This window comes from Triturus cristatus, chromosome 7 (genome assembly GCF_964204655.1).
Source record: "Triturus cristatus chromosome 7, aTriCri1.1, whole genome shotgun sequence".
Lineage (NCBI taxonomy): Eukaryota > Metazoa > Chordata > Amphibia > Caudata > Salamandridae > Triturus > Triturus cristatus.
The window spans coordinates 1,664,425,408-1,664,444,864 of NC_140590.1; the positions used below are offsets into that span (position 1 = coordinate 1,664,425,408).

The 19,457-nt window shown below is 45.5% G+C and overlaps 1 protein-coding gene and 1 pseudogene across 4 annotated transcripts in view; both read right to left on the reverse strand.

The window, feature by feature from the left end:
• The window catches only part of OSBPL2 (oxysterol binding protein like 2), a 391,960-nt gene that overhangs the window by 362,275 nt on the left and 10,228 nt on the right, over positions 1 to 19,457 (reverse strand). The window contains exon 1 of one of the 4 annotated variants that reach the window (XM_085619767.1): positions 4,513 to 4,534. The exons of the other annotated variants lie outside the window; for them this stretch is intronic. The gene's annotated coding sequence lies outside the window, so the exon portion shown is untranslated. Of the gene's footprint in view, positions 1 to 4,512; positions 4,535 to 19,457 lie in introns of those variants that run through there. 4 annotated transcript variants of the gene reach the window in all.
• Positions 18,099 to 19,180, reverse strand: LOC146812662 (uncharacterized; annotated as a pseudogene).

Here is a 19,457-nt window from a genome sequence, read left to right on the forward strand (position 1 = left end):
GCCGTCACCAGTCAGCAGGCTGAGTACTGCAGAGCACACCATTAACCGTCTCAACCCAGTGTTTCCCCACTTATACACTGACTGACCTCTCTTTCCACGAAAGAAGGCCCAAAACATGACAGCAAAGACGAAACCTCAGACTTTGGTGGAAAACAAAAAGGAGGTACAGAGGAGTGGATCACAAAGCGATGAAATCAAAACTCAGTGAAGACTTCCCTGCAGGAGTGGTCAGTGGGGTATCATTTACAGACTTCAAGACATGAACGTTTTCAGTATTTTGTGCCAGAGTGGCCCTTTTCTGACCATAGCAAGACTAGGCTTACTTGCTTTTGCTACCAAGAAAGCAGCAGATTCTAGTGCTCGTGTACTTTAGGGGTTTGCCACCTGGCTCCAAAGCAGAGGCCATCTGAATGAAACATCTAAGCACTGGTGCTCCCTTTTAGGTTAGTTGAGCTTCAATGGCTTAGTTATCATTATCTATCGAAATATAAATGGCAAGGTAAGGAAAAACCAGAATGAAAGCAGAACACCACATGTACCTCACTCCACATTCTGGGGAGTCATCGCCTGAGCAAAGTCACCTGCTAGTAAGTAACAAGCATTGGCAAAGCCAATAGGTCTCGCTATAAAAAAGCAGCCTTTGATGCAGCTGTCAACCTTAGTGCCTTCCACTGTGCAACTGTTGATCCAATTGAGCTAGAAACATTTTTTGTATTTGACTATTACGCAGCAGATGATGGAATATGTGGCAAATTCATAATCAGGGGTGTGGAGTTTAAAAAAATAAAAAAAGAATTACTTGTCTAAGCAACAAAATGTTACAGAAATCTACTGGTACTTTTAAGAAATTCACGTGCCCCATTTGTCTTATCAATTATGTACATAGGAGCAGAAACATTAAACATTAAATTGTCTTTAAATTAAACCAACAACGTTTTGACACAATACTAAGGTGTAACGTCTTAAATATTGGCAAAATGGATTATATTTCCAAAACGCACTCAAAAGAAAAGTTTACAGTTTCTAAAATAAAATAAAAACAAAATTAACCTTTGGTTCGTAATATAACAATTATAATGCTACGTGCCATGCCAATAGTGGCTATCAAATGAAGTATAAACAAAAACATACACAACCAAAAAAACTGATAAATAACCACACATTTCTCATTCATGTGAGTGTATCAACATATTGATATCAATCTTACACTCAAAAGGTAGGGGTCCTATGGAATAGGTTTATCAGATCGAAACAAGTCCTACATATTTATACATTAGTCAGTAGGAACGTCTTCTAATCTATCATCCCAGTGTAAAAACTCTGGGCATACCTCTTCCGCCATGTATAATGCCAATGTATCTCTAATTCCGTCATGAACCTGGGGAGCTTGCTGTGATAGCCAAAGTATTTGTATCATCCTTTTACTTAGTAACAAAGTGAACAGCACATGCTTTTTCATACCATATTCTTAGTTTTCAACTGCCATACGTCAAGTGAGCATGCTTTTGGGACACTTTGTAGTGACAAATGTATGTGGCTTTCTATCAGCCATAAAAATCCAAAACTCCTCTACTTTTGTACAAGCCCACATACGATTACAAGTATCCCCATGAATCTTACTCTGTGGACAGTCTGGAGATCTAGCAGAATCTATTTTGTGCTGTGTATCCGGAGTCATGCCTGTTGGCGGACATCAACAGGTTCAAATTTGGTGTTGATAGAGCCCTTATGTGCAAAAATAGAAACCATAGCCCATTTCTTAGCCTGGAATGCTTCACCACATTTTACCTCCCATTTTTCTCTCAAAGCTTCTATGTTCAAATTTACAGGGGATCCAGGGATCTGGATGTTATGGGTTCCGGTGCATTGGTCACATCGCCTGGAAGGGAGAAAGAGCCAGTTAGGCTTCCAACTGTTCTAAAGACAAGTTAATTGGTCGAGAGTGCCAGATTAAGGGCATTTTTAACTAGGCTGCCTGGACCTAGCTTAACTGCACCGCCAATTTATTTACTCTTAATGCCAGAGTTGTAAAGAAATGTTGGTTTCGGGGTGTGTATCCCAAGGCCACCCACTGAATCCACTAGTTCATAAGTTCGCAATTGTATACAGGTTACGCAGGGTCAAGAGGTACGTGCCAAGGATAATACCGCTAGAACATAAAAGGGCCTCAAATGAGTGGGCAACCGTTCTAGGTTCAGGACAAATAGCTCTAACCAACAAAACCCAAATCAAAACTTAATGGGACAATGGAAAAAATATAGGTTCTAGGCAGCAAGGTTAATGTGAATTCAAGGGAAACTTAATTCTTCAAGGTGCCACTGGGCACTGCACAGATCTTCCCTGTCAGGGACAGTTACTCTTCTCAGGCTGAACAGCTCAGTTGCATCTTTTTAAGGATGCAGACACAGGGTAATTGCAATTGTATTTTATTATAGCATTTGTTTAGCGCTTTCATGACACTTGACAAGGTCCAAAACAGCTCACTGGTGTATACATTAACCAGCTACTCCATTTGTTGGCGATGGTTGGAGACAAGTGTTGGTTGCGTGTCCATCTATGAGTAGAATGTTTAGATGTTATGTATGGGGTCTGAAGATGTGTTCCAAACCTCAAGGCCGACTGGTTGTAACAAAGCGATACCAAAGGGGATGATGGACGGAGCGCTTGAGCAAATCAAACTCTCACCCAAAGTCAACTGATCTGGGTTTAATCCATCATCATTCTTTAGCTCACTCCACCACCCCAGTTCAGACATGGCCATATGCAAATCAGTCTGACCCTGTGCCTCATGGAAAGAGTCCAGCCCGAACTGCCAAGCCATGTCTTCCCTGGACCGGAAGCAAGCATCCTGGGACCCGTTTCACGTTCATAACCCTCATCAGCCAGGCTATCTTGAATCCAGTGGCAAAGTGAGCAAGATCTCTGTACTGGGGTGAATGTATGACATTGTTCTGCATTCTGTCCATCAACTGTTGTTTTTTGCATTTGTCACCCCGAGTGGGACGGGTATGCTCAGACATGAGTCCCGTGCTCTCCATGCCACTGGAATCAAGCTATCCTAGCTGAAGAGGGGTGAAACCCCGAAACCGGTCCTAGGATGCTTGGTTCCAGTCCAGGGAGGACCTGGCTTGGCAGTTCGGGCTGGACTGTTCCCATGAGGCACAGGGTCAAGACTGATTTGCATATGGCTGAGTTCAAACTGGAATGGCATGGTGAGCAGAAAAACGATGGATTTAGGCCCAGATCTCTGTACTGGGGTGAATGTATGACATTGTTCTGCATTCTGTCCATCAACTGTTGTTTTTTGGACTGGTCGTAACAGGCATCAGGCGTTTGCCTAGGAGGCTGGAAGAATGGGTGCCGGTTTTGGAGCAGTGTGGGACGATGTCCGAACAGTGAGGGCCAGTTCTGTTTCTGGGGCCGGTTTTGCAGCGATGCACCTGGGGGTGGAGGCCAGTGACAAAATTAACAGGGCTGCTTTGGGTTCCCAGTCCAGCCCTGCCAAACCTGCACAGGTAGATGTAGCACCATCTTACACAGAGTGGCTGGTAAAGAGAGCGAGGGATGGTTTGCATGGTGTATAAACACACCAGTATGGCCTGAAGTCTTGCTTGAGTCAATAACATCCTGCTTTTGAGGAACGATTGACTTATCATGTAATTTATTTGTAGTTGGCAACAGGGGGTCTTTATTCTCTCTGGAAGCATGCTAGGGCTTATTTTCCTCATCAAGAAAAAATAAAATAGTAAAACCAGGGTCCTGATCACAGTAAACGCTTGAGTGGCAGACTGAAGCTCCTCAAACTCCACATAAAATACGGGTTAGTGGCCTGAGTACAGTACAGGTCTAACCTCTCTGGTCTAAGGGTATTGTGGATTGGATCTGGTCAGCCTTGCTCAAGTTCTTGTATTTACTAGGCAATGTCTATCACAATGTGGGGTAGAACTGGAGAGAGAGCAAAATCGGTGTTCCTTCAGCAAGATACAATTTTGGAGCAGAGTCCAGACACCCAAGAAAAAGCAACATACAGTCTGTCACTTCCACAGAGGACAGTGACAAGCTGCATTGAAGCCACCATCTTGTGCAGACCCGCACAACGTGTCCGCCACACAAACCATTTCACCATACACACATACATTTGGGCTTCTTCTTTCAATCTCTTTTGCTCAGGTAAGTACTCCATTTATGGGCAACTGTTAACATTTTACACAATAATGGCTGGTAAGCAGGCTCCCCATCAAGCATTGAGCTGAAAAGAACTATACCTCTGTGCTACCAGTTAGTTAGCAGATCATGCAACTGGCTTCCTTCATACAGAAAGATGGAGTAAACCTATGTGTGCTGGGCAACTCAAGGTAGAACCCGGAATAAAGTACTTGAAAAAAAGTTCCTTCGCTTCAATGCTTCTCGTCTACTGATTAACTGTGTGGAAATCTGCTTAACCATCACCAAATGATGGACTATTTATTTTTATTCAATGTAAGAAATCATTAGTTATTTGGATTGCCTTACTTTCAGTGATGAAGTACAATTGTGTTGTGGAGGGTGTGGGGCCATCGGACCTCTAGTAGTGTACACCCGTTTCTCAAATGAACTGACCGGACTGCGCAGTTACGTAGAGCCACAACGGCTGCATTTGTATTACAAGTTCAGGCTTTCTTGCAGAGCCCTGGGCTTTTTCCATGTCCCTGAAGAACAAAAAAAGCAAGCAGCACATTACTCCGTATGGTGTCCTTCCTCTAATAAATATAATTTCTCTGGCCAACAAGAACAATTTTATTCACCATTGCGGACACATCAGGAAAATCTGAGGCAGACAAAAAGGTATGCTTCATTAAAAAGCGTTGTTTTGCCCCGTTCTTTCCGAAGATCCCCGGACTACCTGTCAGACCATCGCGAACCTTACCTTACACCTGCGGAGTGGCCTCGCAGAGATGATATGAGCCAACTTCACTGTGCCTTTCCTCCTACTTGCAAATGTGTAATAACTAAACAAGGAAGAGGGCTGGGATACGGGGAAGGGGGTTCTGGAAGTTTCCCAAGTAGTTTCAGTTTTAGGAATAAGTGGCTGCACTTCAAAATATAGAAGAACAGGGTCAGAAACCAGAGATGCATATAGTCATCCTGTGGGCTCCCGCCCACCCCTAATCCTGATATCTACCTGAAATAAGAGGAATAAGTGTATAAAGGGATGTTAGGTACAGGCTGAAGAAACTAAGGCAAATAATGTTCGGACGACCCAGAATGAAGGTTAGGTTTCAATGAGTGATCTCCTCTTTATGTTGTGTACTTCACGTTCTTTTTAGAAATCAAAAAGTAGTATGCTTTTGAACATACGGTTTGAATGGACTAGCGCATCCTGTGCTATGTGCCAAAAGAGATGTAGGAGCAGCATGCGCTAGTTTGCAAATACCAACGTTAGCATTCCATGTGTGCAAATGCCAAGTTTGCGCGCCATCCGCAAGTGTGCAAAGGCCAATTTAGCGCTCCATTCGCACATGTGCAAGTGCCAAGATTAGCGCTCTGTGCGCATGTGTATAAATGCCATGAGTAAATGCTCCAAGCATGAGTCAAAGATTCTCCCCTATCCCATCCCACCAGACAGCTGTTTTTTGGAAGATGGCCAGTGAATAAACACATGGTTATGACTGTAGTGAATAAGGAGACACAGAATGAAAGCCACCATTCTGTGCAGACCCACATTCATTGTTCTCAACGGGCAGCAGTCATATAGCACTAACACCACAAGTAGGAAGCTGGGGTTCCTGTTGCAGTACCCCTCCCCCAGACACTTTTTTTCTGGTACTTGGTGCAACTTTGACTGGGTGTGTACTGGGTCCCTGCTAACCAGGCCCCAGTGCTGGGGTTCCTCCCCTAATTTGTACCATTGTTACCCACAATTGGCACAACTCTGGCCTACCTGTAAGTCCCTTGTAAGGGGTAACTATGGTACCAAAGGGCATGGTAACCAGAGAAAGGCCTCTGAGGAGTGCAGCAAGTATTATGCCATCCTCAGAGACCTCTCATCACAAACATGCACCACTGCCATTGCAGCCTGCGTGTTTTGGTGCAGCTGAAAGTGAAGAGTCAACATGGCACACATCCCTGTATGCCATGCCTACCAGTCACTGCATGAGGCATAGGTAAGTCACCTTTAAGGCAGGGTGCACTACACCTCATGTGAGGACATATCGACATGAGTAGATAGGCCCCTATAATATCCATGTTCATTCTTAGATATTAAGAGTGCAGTCTAGCCATATAGGAGTATTTGGTCTGGAAACTTGTCATTATTAGTTTCACAGCACCATAATGGCTTTACTGAATCCTGGAATGTTTGGTATCAAACATCTCAGAATAATAAACTTTCACTGATTCCAGTGTCAGATTTATTAACCCTTACACTCAGGGGTCCCTTCTAGACTAGACCCCTAAACCAAACCAGCCTCTGGTGGGTTCCCTAACTGGTAAATACCAACCTGCCACCACGAGACAGGTTTCTGGACCCCTGAGGTAAGAGCAACTCGCTCTCTAGGTCCAGAAACAAAGCCTTTCCTGGCCAGAGGTCCTAACACCTCCCCCAGGTCAGGAAGGGCTGAGCAGCTTCAAAGGCACTGTGGCTTTTGCACTGTGACCCGCGCCCCTCCTGCTAGCAGGAGGCCCTCTTCCTGTCTTCTCCCCCAATTTCGACGGGAAAAGTTAAACAAGCCCGGGAGGTGTGCCCAACTGAGTTAGGGAATGTGCTCCCTCCCCCACATGGGGTGAGCACATCAAGGGTGTAGTCACCCCAAGGTAAGTAGTCCATTGGCTACAATCACGAGACCCCAAAAACACCCCCTAAATACATCATTTAAACAGCCGTTCCTGGACCCAGGAGGCTAGATTCCTGCAACTTACGAAGAAGGACGGAAGAAGTCGCACAGCAGAGGACACTGTAGAGAAGAACTGACTTGGCCCCAACCCTACCAGTCAGTCTGCAGTTTTCAGAGATCCTGCCCCAAAAGTTGACTTGTCCTGCAGCCAGCGACCTCCAGTACCCTGGAAGAACTGACTGCCATCAACAAAAACCGGATCTCCTGCGAACAGCAGCTCTGTTCAAATGAAACTTTTGAGCCTGCAGAGAACGAAGAAACTTGACGCCTGGATACACCACTGCACCCGTCACCTATGGCCCGAGCGGCCCACCAGTTACAGCGAGGTCATCCAGCACTCCAGAGTCCGAGTCCACAGTGGGTTGACCCCTCCAGGACTTTATGACATCGCATACAGCCTCTGCACGGATACTCCTCCCAACCGCGAGTGGGCAGATAAGGTAAAACTAGATCTCAAAAAGGCACCCCTACATCCGGCCACCGTGCGCCCTGGAGAAGAGGACCCGAGGTGCACCTACATCCCCGAATCCTCAAACTTACCAGTCCAGCTGTTGGTTCCTCCTGGAAGACTTCCTGGAATGAGCTTGAAGGCAAAATCCAAAACCGTCAACCTCCATAGGACTGCATTGGGCTCCTGACACCCAAGCACCCTGCAACTGGCCGCTCCTGTGCCGCTTGGAGTGTGGACTTGGTGCCAACCTGGGACCCCCTGTGCCCTGACCTTAACCCTAGGAGCTTGACTCCTGAAACAGTGGCCTGCCCGTGAGCAGTCCCTAACCAAGGTGCCCCCAAGCTCTATTGGCTAACATTGGCATCCTGCACTCAGCCCCCCTAGTGCCGCTGGTGGTGCCCCTGGAGTGCCAACCTGAACCTTGGTTCTACTCCCCAAAACTCCAATTCCAAAACCGTTTCACTCACTTGTAACTTAACACTTCAATTTTCCCATAGGACTGAATGGTGGGTTTCCTCTGAAAATTCTTTTAAGTGTTGGACTGTCTTGTACAGCATAAAAAGTAACCTATTACTTGCACAAGAGTTAACCTGCTTACAAATGTCCTTTGTGGTGTAAACCGTGTCAGGAGTGTGTTTTGTATCCTAACTAGAACAGTGATCTAACAGTCATCTGAAAGTCATCAAAAAGTAATTACACATATTTTCGAACACTTTACAAATTGTTTTCTGTGTTGAGAAAGTAATCTGAAAGTTCCTACCAATCCAGTATTCACTGTACTACTGAAAGTAACATTGTATGAAGAGTTTCACTTACCTGCTACTAGGTAAAATCTTGGTTCTAGAAATAAAGTAACAAAATAACTTGCTATACAAACAATTTGTCTGGGTTCAGTCTTTGAGTGTGTGATATTATTTCTTGCCTGAGTGTGAACAACAAATGCTTAAACCCTTCTGATAAGACTGACTGCTCAACCACACTACCACAAAAGAGAGTAAGGTATTATCTACTTAATCCTCTGATATACCTCTGGGGATCCTCTGGAATCTATGCACACTATACTTTACTATGGTATAGTATATACAGAGCCAGCTTCCTACACCACACCACACTTGCTCAGTGCCCCCATAGGTTCTGAACTTTGCATTCAAAGGGCCCTCATACGAAGATCACTCTCTTTGAAGAGTACCCTCGCTGAGTGTTCTTGGGGGAGGGGGGGGATCTTGGGCTTCCAGTGTGTACACAATGTGTGCATTACCCATATTTAATCATAACTGAAGGCCCAGCCTGATTCCATTTCACAAGTGAGACCAGGCATAATGCAGGACTAGGGAAGAAAATGCCAGACAATGCTTACGTTTGCAGGATCAATTATCCTGTTGTAGTTGGTATTACTTCTATGTCAAGCATTCTTCTTAATGGCTTCCACAGTCTCCTGGCAGGGAAAGTTCTTGTACCTTCAAGCCTTGGGAAGCGCTAATGCCATGCTGTCACCGCGCTCTTCTAGGGGGCATATTCTTTTCTCAAATTGTTAAACTGCAAATTCCTGAAAAACGCGAACTTTCAAAAATATACTTTGCGCGCTGCTTTTACATGTACTTTATTGTTGAAATTTGCACTGCTGCGACTCATGAGGCCATGTTTGGGGGAATTGGCACATTAGGAGACACCATTTTGGTCGGCTCTCCTGTTTTTTCTCTCCCCACACCATAAAACGAAAGCCACGGTCACGTGGAAGGCCACTGAAGACACGCCAAAGGCAAGCCCATCTGCACCCATCCACGCTTGAACGGTACCAGGGCCAAGAACCCTGCTCCAACTAATGCAAGGGCACATACTATTCCCTACAGCTGTGCTGTCTACAGGGACCTATTGAGGAGGAGTGCTTCCGCTCAACTGACTTATCTAAGGAGGAACGACATTGTAGGACTTGCTCTCTCTCCCCCCAATGTGCCTCTGCTCCAAAGACCGCCAATAACACAATGAACAACTGGCACATGTATCTGAATACTTGTCAATCTCCGTCTTGCCATAAACTCAAACTTCTTACCTTTCTGGGGGAGGAAAGACCAGATGCGTTATTCCTTATGGAAACATGGCTACATGCGGAGTCCGGGTCTGACACTACACAAGCCCTGCCTTCGGCCTACTATATAGGCTGGAGAGACCAGGCAGATAGGAAGTGAGGGCGATTGCTATTATGATTAAGGAGGCATTTAGGTGCTTCCATGAACCGCTACAGCTTCTTGACTGTGAAAGCATGGCATGATAGTCGGGCAATTAATAAACTAAATTTTACCGTACTGGGAGATCTTAGTGTGCACCTAGAAGATACCATAGGTTCGCTGGATCCGCTACCTGTAATGCGGTCAGACTATTATTTGATACCCATGATGCTGAATACCCCACGTTCCAGTCCCTCTCCTACCAGTCACTTGAAGAGATCGAAGCTGAATAGTGAAAAATGGAAGTATGCCCTAGTGTTGCGAGCCCTGATTTGCTTCCCTAGCAGCCAACGATAAAGTAACCCAATGGATCAAACACTCTCTGGATCAAGTCATCCCTGAAAAGACCTACACTTGATTTGCCAAGGACAAATATGCCTCTTGGTACGCTCCCCGCATCCTAAGGCTAAGAAAAGAATGCAAAACATTTGAGAGGAAATGGAGGAAAGACTATGACGAGTTAGAAAAATCACATTACTGAGCAGACTTGGTGGTATCATTCCGAAATTAACCATGCCCAAGCTGCCTATTATTAATCGGAAATTAATTGCACCTCTAATTCCCCACATGAAATGTTTCAGATCTTCAAATCACTGATGGAGCCTAAATCATACCGGAACCAACGGCAGCCCGCTGCAATGAGTTTACAAGATTTTTCATTTAAAAAAATAAAAATAAAAAAAATAAATCACTGATATCTATTCTGCCTTCCAAGGGACCGACATAGACCCAGGCCCCAACAGAAATAGTGCCAAACAAGAAATGAGGAAAGACTGGCTCTCAGACTTCCCTAGCATGACTCCGGACAGCTTTGCAGCATAATTCGAAAAAGTAAGATCCCCTGCTCTGCCAATCACTATATGTAAAGCGACAGAATACATCGTTCCGGTAACGCTAAAAATGGTAAATCTCTCTTCTGCAAAGGGAACAGTACCACCAGCATGGAAGTATGCAGTGGTAAGAGCCCTATTGAAAAACCCCATCCTGGACCACCCTCTGCCCAGTGAACTATAGACCTATGTCCCTACTTCCTGGACTGAGTAAGGTACTGGAGAAACATGTGAATCAGTACCTATCTCGATTCATAAAAGCACATAATGTTCTGCATCCAACCCGGATGGGTTTTTGACCACAGCATTGTACGGAAATCGCACTCTTCGTAGTAGTAGAAGAGTTGAAAATACTGTTAGATCAATGAGGTATGGCAGCCATCATACTCCTTGACCTAAGCGCAACATTAGACACTGTAAATCAGGACATCCTCATTGAAAGAACCAACAAGGCAGGAGTCAAAGGACCAGCCCTGACATGGATTACCTCATTTCTGAAGGACAGGACTTTTCAGTTCTTCGATGAATCCAGATCTTCTGATATATTCCCACTAAAGTGTGTAGTACCACAGGGCTCTCCATAGAGCCCCACGCTCTTTAAATTTATACACATGACCTCTGGCAGAAATTGTGCTGTCATTTGGGATATCGATAATATTGTATGTCGATGATTCTCAGTGTTTTGTCACGTCCCCGAACATGGTCCCCAATCCTCCCGTCTGGGACCTTGCATGGAGGGGTAGCAAGCTGGATGGCTAGGTCCTGCCTCAAGCTAAATGGGGATAAAACAGAACTTATGATAATAGGTAATAACACCAACCCCCCCCACCTGAGGCTATGCTGGCCGGACTGTCTAGGCACCAGCCCCCGGAACCTCCCAAAGCGGTTATAAAAAGTCTGGGCTTATGGTTGGACAAATCCCAGTCTATGGAGGTCCAGGCAATGCAATTAAACTTTTGGCCAGCTGCTTTAGCCTACTTAGAATGCTGCGCAAAATTCTACACCTGTGCTCCTCCCTCGTTCTATCCACAAGGCTCGTGGTCCAGGCACTAATTCTCTATTAGGTAGACTACAGGGACGCGTAAAGCCGTAAACAAGAAACTTCAAGTTGTGCAAAATGCGGCAGTCCACATTCTACTCAATATCCCCAGACTTAATTCAACCCGGCAGGCCTTGGTCACTGTCCATGGACTCCCAGTAGATCAGAGGGTGAAATAAATTCAAAGCCCTATCTATGCAAAGCACGAAGGGCACTTGAAACTAAAAGGTGCCCCTCTACTACAACCTCCGATCTCACCCTAGCAGAACCCTTAGATCAACCAAGGCTCGACTGGCTATGGTGCCCCACATTCGGAGAGCCAGAAGTGGAGGGCGCTCCTTTAGCTACAAACTGGCCAAACTGTGGAAAGCCCTCCCCTATACAGTATGGCTCATTGATGATGAACTGATCTTCCGGAAACACCTAAAACCTGGGCCGTTTGACAACCAACCCTTACAGTGCGGGATAGTCAGTATATGTTGCAGATGCAAGCGCTGGAATGCCCTAGGGTAGCCATGCGCTTTACAAATGTGCATAGAATAGAGGGGACAAGCTTGCTTTTATATGCGGACATTCTCTTATGGAGTAGGCCAATCTTAGGTCTGGTAATTAATTTTCAGACTTTCTGCTTATAGTTTACTTAGAAACTGAGCCACGGCCAGTTATTTTGCATATCAGTCAAAATCTATGGCTTTCAAGAAGAGGGCTTGACATATAAGCAACAAAATAACTGTACAATATGTTCCATTAAAATCCCAAATACGAAAATACCTGCTTCTGAAACACTCTGTATCCTTTTTAGTTAATCAGGTATCATTTTACATTTTCTCAGGCACCCCAAGAGTCCCTTGGTTAAAAAAAAAAAAAAACATGCCGACGTTTATCATTTGGTGGTGTGTCCACTTATGCTACCTAAAATAAATTCATAATTTTCGCCTTTCAGCCTGAAACAGTACAAAGTATTCTGTCTTCTTCAAAAAAGGAATTCTACAGGTCTCATTAGAGCCTAACTTTTGTTATCCTTTTACCAACCAACTTACTAGACAATCCCACCCCCTAAAAGATCTTCGGTCCTAAGCCTGACGAAGATGCGAGAAACCAGTTCCCAGCGTAAAAAAAGCATTGCCTAAATGATCAAATTGAGGAGGCCCTTTAAAGCATACACTAAAGACTATCAAGTGCACTGAAGGAGATTTTCAAAACACTCTCCATGATCGAATGTTTGTCCAAAAAATCATTGATATACAAATAAAAAAATAAAAATCACTGAAAAAAACAAAAAGGTTATAGTAACATTATATTTAGGTGAATTTGCCAGTGACATCATTAACATTTTGAATTAAAAAAAAATGTTTTTTTTTTTTTTAAACAAAAAAATTCACTGGTTATAGTTTTTATAGTTAGCAGGGCCAATTATAACATGCACCCAACCATGCACTGCTTATGACATCACTCATGACGACATGTTCTAAGACATCATCTATGGCATCAGCCATGTTTTGTACACGTTGCTATATAGAAGATATACCATTAGAGCTATTAAAGTATGAGCAAAATAGTTCAGAATAATATGAAGCGTCATCACTGCTATCATACATACAACCCCCATAAGTAAAGCAAGATTGTGTTATGTGAAACATTGACCCTTTACCATACAGTTCATGGGCAGTCGAGTTCATGTTGACTATGAACCACAGACGAAAGGGTAACCTACCCTGCACATGGTGTTTAACCTGTATACAACTGTTCAGGGAAAAACCAAGTTTCTTCAGATACTGAAGCCCTGTTACAAAACTAATTCCCTACGATGGACAGTCTTTATTAGTATAAAACCCCTGAAACTCACTGAACCTACATTGAGAAAACCAGTAGAAAGGGACTCCCCTTGGGAAGATTCATCAGGGAGAGGGGGTAGTGATCCACAGGCCATGCCAATACTCAGTGAAACATTTTTATATAAAAGTCACATTTCCCCAAGGAAAAGGGACTGTATGTAGAAACAAAAAACAGCTTAGTTTAAAAACAAGCACAGACATGGTTGCCTGCTGACCCTTATAGGCTACCATTGTTGTGTTTGTGGACAATCACGGATGGTGGCAAATTATGACCTGCCTAATGAATATTAATCAAACTGATTTTTCTCTGACCCCTTGCAATTCAGTATTTTGTGAACCAACTTATCTGTACACGTCAGTTTGTAAAATCAAATTGCATTCGAAAAAGTTGGACAATTTGTAACCAATCTTTGCCTTTATAATCTTTATATACAAGGCCCAAATATGTTTAGAATTGATAGTGTAGACCAGGACAAAGATGCATTGGGAGATTCCTGTAAAGGCCTCAATAATGGGAGTGCAACGAATACAGCAAATCCGCTGGATATGCACTATGAGATCTGTGCAGACCTCAGTATTGAGATAGCACTCGAGATTAGGATTGAATTCCATTCTGAAGGTCAGTTCTGGGTCACCCGGGCAAACTGCGGGTCAAAATGGAGGAGCTTTACGAGAGTGTACATTCTCTGCACAAGGACAGCCGGGTATACTACAGGGAAGGCTATAGGTGCACTCCGAGAGGTCTGTCTAAAGTCTCATTACTGGGATCTCCGTTCAAATGGCATGCATGGAAAGGAGTGCCTTGCACAAGCTCTACAAGAGATCTCAGGACTGAGGCTGTTGGTCAATGTACACCAACGTAAAGGTGCATTATGTGAGCTCTTTGAATCCCGCAGTATTGGGAAAACAGTTTGCTTACACTGAAAGTAATAACAGAGTAAGCACTGTTGAGAACTCGGTCTCCTTACTAAGATAGAAGTGAACAACGCAGGTCAGAAAAAAAGTGTACCGTGAACGATCTTACAGAAGAAATGTTGATAAAATGTTCATGTCTTATGAACAATAGTTTTTATAGTGAAAACAAATCATTTTTTTTCACTTGCACAAGTATGAAAAAGCTGAAGAGACCATATGCAGAGCAGCACTTTGTTGCAGGCCAGACAGCTGTAGGTTTTTCTAGGTGACTCAGATAAATGTCCCCTTTGCTTACTGAGGAACAAACCATTTTAATGTAGGCGCCAAAAGAGAAGCATGTCTCTATTCTAGTTAATTCAAAGCTTTGAAAACTTCAAGAGTTGTCGGACAACTAGTTTGCTACAAACCTACTGAGGGCACGGTGATGGTCCGTATCGGGGTATTCCTCGGTTGCTGGTTTCAACAATTTGTTTTCAGGAGTTTTCTAACATGCAAATGCTTGGGTTCGGTCCTTAAGCTGGGTATCAGTGTATTTCAAAGTCTGGAGGCCCTGACTTCCACAGGAACTTCCTGCATGCTTTTGTCATTTGAACACTTGTTGAATGATCAGCTGTGCCGTGGTCGCTTGTAGTTTGTAGGACGCAGTGGGAGCAACATGTTCTGCAGCTACTTCCTCTTGTCCTTATCAAAGCACTTTGTACAATTATTTCATTCTCGGATACACTGGGACCTCACAAACAGCTTTCTAGACCATGTATTTTGATAGCCTTTTCACTAAAGTTAGCTTGTGTGTCTCAAATGTACTTTCTGACAGTGAATTTGCACCCCCCGCATTTTTGGGTGGGTGGGAGACCTTGGGATGGATGGGCAGCCTTTGTGTGGAAAGCACTTTCAAGAGTTTTTGCTCCTGTCTCAGATGTTTATAAATCCATACCTGGCAAGTACACCATGAAATAAAAGAGTGTGCAAAGGGGCACCTCGTGGTCCCGCAGGAACAGTGACGGAGAAATGTTACATGATTGTGAATGTTTGAAGGTCGAGACGCAACTGGTTCGGGGACATTCGCAACAGCCCAATCACAGCTAGTTACTGGCCCAAGCGCAAAAACGATATTTGCTTAAACCTGAAACAGTGTTTTGCAAATAAACCGTCCCAGACAGCTACCAAAGCCAAATGATCACCGGGTACACCTGCAGCGACAGGGTGGAGAAGAAGCAGTAGGCAATAGCGTTGGTTTAAAAATTATCAAAACAGACCACAAGAAGCCGGTATTAAATCAAGTGCAGGAGGCAGAACAAAGCACACAAAACGGAGCAGCTCACTGTGTGCAACCCAACTACACACTACTCCTCCTAGGACAAAACAGTGTCCACCATGTGTATGTATCCTCAGCGTCCAGTCAAGAAAAAGGCAAGGAATTACACCAAAAAGTGAACTAAAATTCAGGCAAGACTCTGTGGAGAGACATCCCAGTTAGTCTAGTCCAAGGGCTACCGGTCACATTATCGCAAGAAAAGTGCTTTGAAACAATTTAGTAAAACTGCAAGGTCACTTCCGACATGTTCAGAACTGCCCCCATCTCTTACCATCGCACTTTCTCTGCAAATATTTCAGATTTGTGCCCTTGCTTGCATAAAACACACTTGGAAAATGTTCCAAATTATTTAAAGAAAGCCTTAATTATGTCGTACGTGTCTTCTTCCTGCCTGTAGGCCCTTCAGGCTAGGAGTGCCCATTCTAGACCAGCAGGGCAGAGTTCACGCACCGAATCCCACACACGTATTACACGCTTCCACAAAGTCATTTAAAGAAAGATTAAATTGGCCTAGCCTGCATAAATCACAATACAATCACTCGCCAGAGCAAGCCATGCTTGCAAGTCATTAAACTGTTGGTAACCCGCACACGCCCGAGCCAAAAATGAGTGGAATGGAATGTACTCACATTGCTCCACTGCAGTCTACTAGAGGAAGGGCGGGCTTGTTGTACTGAACGCTCACCAACCCAAACGGTAATTTAGGATGGGCCCAATCTGCGTGCCCCTAAAACGTCATTAAACCCTCTTTACTTAATTCGAAGGGGGTGGGGGGGGGAGCGGACTCACACCAACCAGTAACCTTAATGGCCTAAATATTGGGGTAGTTTAAGGAGCTGTGGCAGTGCTTCAGAGCAGTGTGAACCGCCCACCCTCAGTGATTCCCTGACAGGCCAGTCTACTCATCCATCCAGTAACACACAAAACATCAAAAACGGCCACGCATCCAACGAAAATCCGTAATTTGAGAAATACATTTCCTGTACCTTATTTAAGCCCACAATTTTTCAACAACTTGTGAATCCTGTGACAGGGATGGCTTGGTCAGAGGTGCATGTTATCACTGGAGGAGAGATACTGAGATTACTGCAGGGCCGGCTCTAGGGCGGTGTGACCAGTGCAGCGGCACTGAGCGCTGACTTGGAGAGGGAGCACTGACCTCAGTGGGAGGGCGCTGTGTTTACAAATAATTTAACATTTAAATGCCCCTACTACAGAGTTCCTTCTGCTTTCAGGCAGCAATACAAAATGTCAAGACAACTCTTATGATTAAGAGGGGGGGGGGGGAGAGAAGAGAGAGAGAGAAAGAGAAAGAGAGAGAGAAAGAGAGAGAGAAAGAGAGAGAGAGAGAAAGAGAGAGAAAGAGAAAGAGAGAGAGAAAGAGAAAGAGAGAGAGAGAGAGAAAGAGAGAGAAAGAGAGAGAAAGAGAGAGAAAGAGAGAGAAAGAGAGAGAAAGAGAGAGAAAGAGAGAGAACGAGAGAGAAAAAGAGAGAAAGAGAGAGAAAGAGAGAGAAAGAGAGAGAAAGAGAGAAAGAGAGAGAGAGAGAGAGAGAGAGATCGGAGTTTAGTCTAGTAGCAGTTTGACTCCCCATAAAGTAGCGCAGAGGGTTAATATGCCTGCTGCAAAGAACAGATCTGTATTTTATGTGGATAGCTAAGTGGATTAGTAAATCTATCCTTTACCAGCGCCTTAAAACAAAATCAAATATATGTGATAGAGGGGATATGGAGAAATGAGGGGAACTTTTTCAAAGTGGTAGTGAGGGAATCTGAGGAGGTGGTCATGGTGGTGCCAAAAAAAAAAAGACAGCGCTAAAGCTGGCGCTGAGTACAGCAAGATGTGAGCCAACATGACGATAGTTACTCAGAATTAAACTGAAGGCTAGGTGCCTTCCAGATTTGTAATTCCTCTGCATCGTCCATCAAGAAATACCTGTGGCACATTAACTTCCACTGCTTACCTTGGCATCTCAATAGCTAAAACATACCCATTAGAAAATATCCTCAAACTATTTGTATGTTCCCACTAAAGAAGCATTTCTCAATCTAGTACATGTGTTGTCAATCAAGAAACTACTCCATAGCATGACAAGCATCGGCATAGCCAATAGGTCTCGCCTTTGGGACCTTATAAGTGTTTAGCCATGCAACAGTTGATGTTGTTGCACCAAGGATATTTCGCTGGATAACTAAACACTTATAAGGTCCCGAAGGCGAGACCTATTGGCTATGCCAATGCTTGTTGCACAGGGCATCTATGCTTGCCGCAGTGAAAACTAGCTGTTGGGTGATAATCACTGTAATGACGTGTAAAAACCTGAATATGGTCCTGGACCCACTAAGCGCTAGAAGCAAATGGCTTCCAGCAACTCCTGGTTACTTGTGATGACGTTCGTGCTCTATATGCATACTGATGTCATCGGGAAGGGGATGGTAGCTGCCATCCCTGTTGGGGGCTTGTGGTGGGGGGCCGGCAGAGGGAGTGCCAGTGCTTCCCCTGTGGGTGGATGTTAGAGCGTGCTGGACACTTCCCCAATACCCAAGCGCTGGTGCCGATTGCGTGTTCAACATGTCCTTAGCACCCAGCAGTTTAAATATTAATTACCTTCTACATTATTATGGATTTCTTTTCATAATCAAGTCACAGGTCCAGCGGTTGTCATCCAAGTCCAAGCGGTGGAGAGCAGGGTCAGAAGCAAAGGCCTGGCCAGGGAGGGCGGTCAGCAAGTTGCCCTGCAGCCTGAGTTCCACCAGTGCAGGCAGCCCACTAAAAGCCGCCGGGTGTATGCTGGACAGCAGGTTGCGGCTCAAATCCAGCACCTCCAGGCTGGGCAGTGTGCCAGGAAGGTGGGTCAGGAGGTTGCCGTCCAGCCTCAGCTCTCGCAGGGTCCACAGACCCTCAAATGCATCGTCCTCCAGCACTGCCAGGCAATTGTTGCTGAGCACCAGGTGGGCGAGCCGCCCCAGAGCTGCAAACACCCGGCTCCCCAGGTGCTGTAGCTGGTTGGCAGAGAGAACCAGGGTGTCTAGGGCACTCAGAGGGCGAAAGGTGGCTGGATGCTGCAGCGCCCCCTGCAGGTTGCCTGAGAGGTTAAGTAGCCGCTGTCGACCCAGGCCCGAGAAAGCGTCCCTGCCAAGGCTGCGACGGCGGTTGTTCTCCAAGTACAGATACAGTAGGTTCCCAGTGGCGAGAAGAGCGCCTCCTGCAGGCCCTGCAGCGCATTGTCATCCAGCCTCAGTTTCCCGAAACTCCCAAAGCAGCCCTTGCCCAGCGCGCACAGCTCGTTGCTGTTCAGGTTCAGCACCCACAGCTTATGCAGGGGCGCCAGGGTTCCAGGGACCAGGCCAGACAGTATGTTGTTGCCCAGGTAGAGCTCCTCCAGGCAGCCTAGCTTTTGGAAAGCCTTGGGGTGAATGTGGAGGATCTGGTTGTACTGCAGGTCGAGCCTCTACAGGCGGCTGAAGCAGGGCAGGTCGAAGGTGCTGATGAAGTTGCCCCACAGGCTGTAGGTGAGGGTGTCCTCTGGGCTGGGCAGGCTGCTGGCCTTTGGCACGGTTCGAAGCCCCCGGTTGGTGCACAAGATATGCTGGTGCTGTTGGCAGTCGCACGGCTCTGGACAGATCAGATTTGCGGAAGGGAGAAGCAGGCCAAGCCCACAGAGCACCACTGTCAGCCGGAGGATCCTGGGTGCCTTCATGCCCATAGCGGGCACCTCTCCTACATGCCCCTCGGCCTGCGACCACTCCCTGGCTGCCCGCAAGCAGTCAGATGTGCAGGCTCCCGCTCACCATGCTCGCCGTCCAGCGAGGGCAGCCGCTGAGCCCCAAAACACAAGTTCATAACATATCTGAGGGCTCGGACGGTGATCTGTGCCGGCGATCGGGCGCCACCTTCTCTCGGACATCTCTCCTTCCACAGACACACTTCTGTGTCCCTCCATGAACGTTCTCAGCAGGCCCGGTTGTTATTTCTAA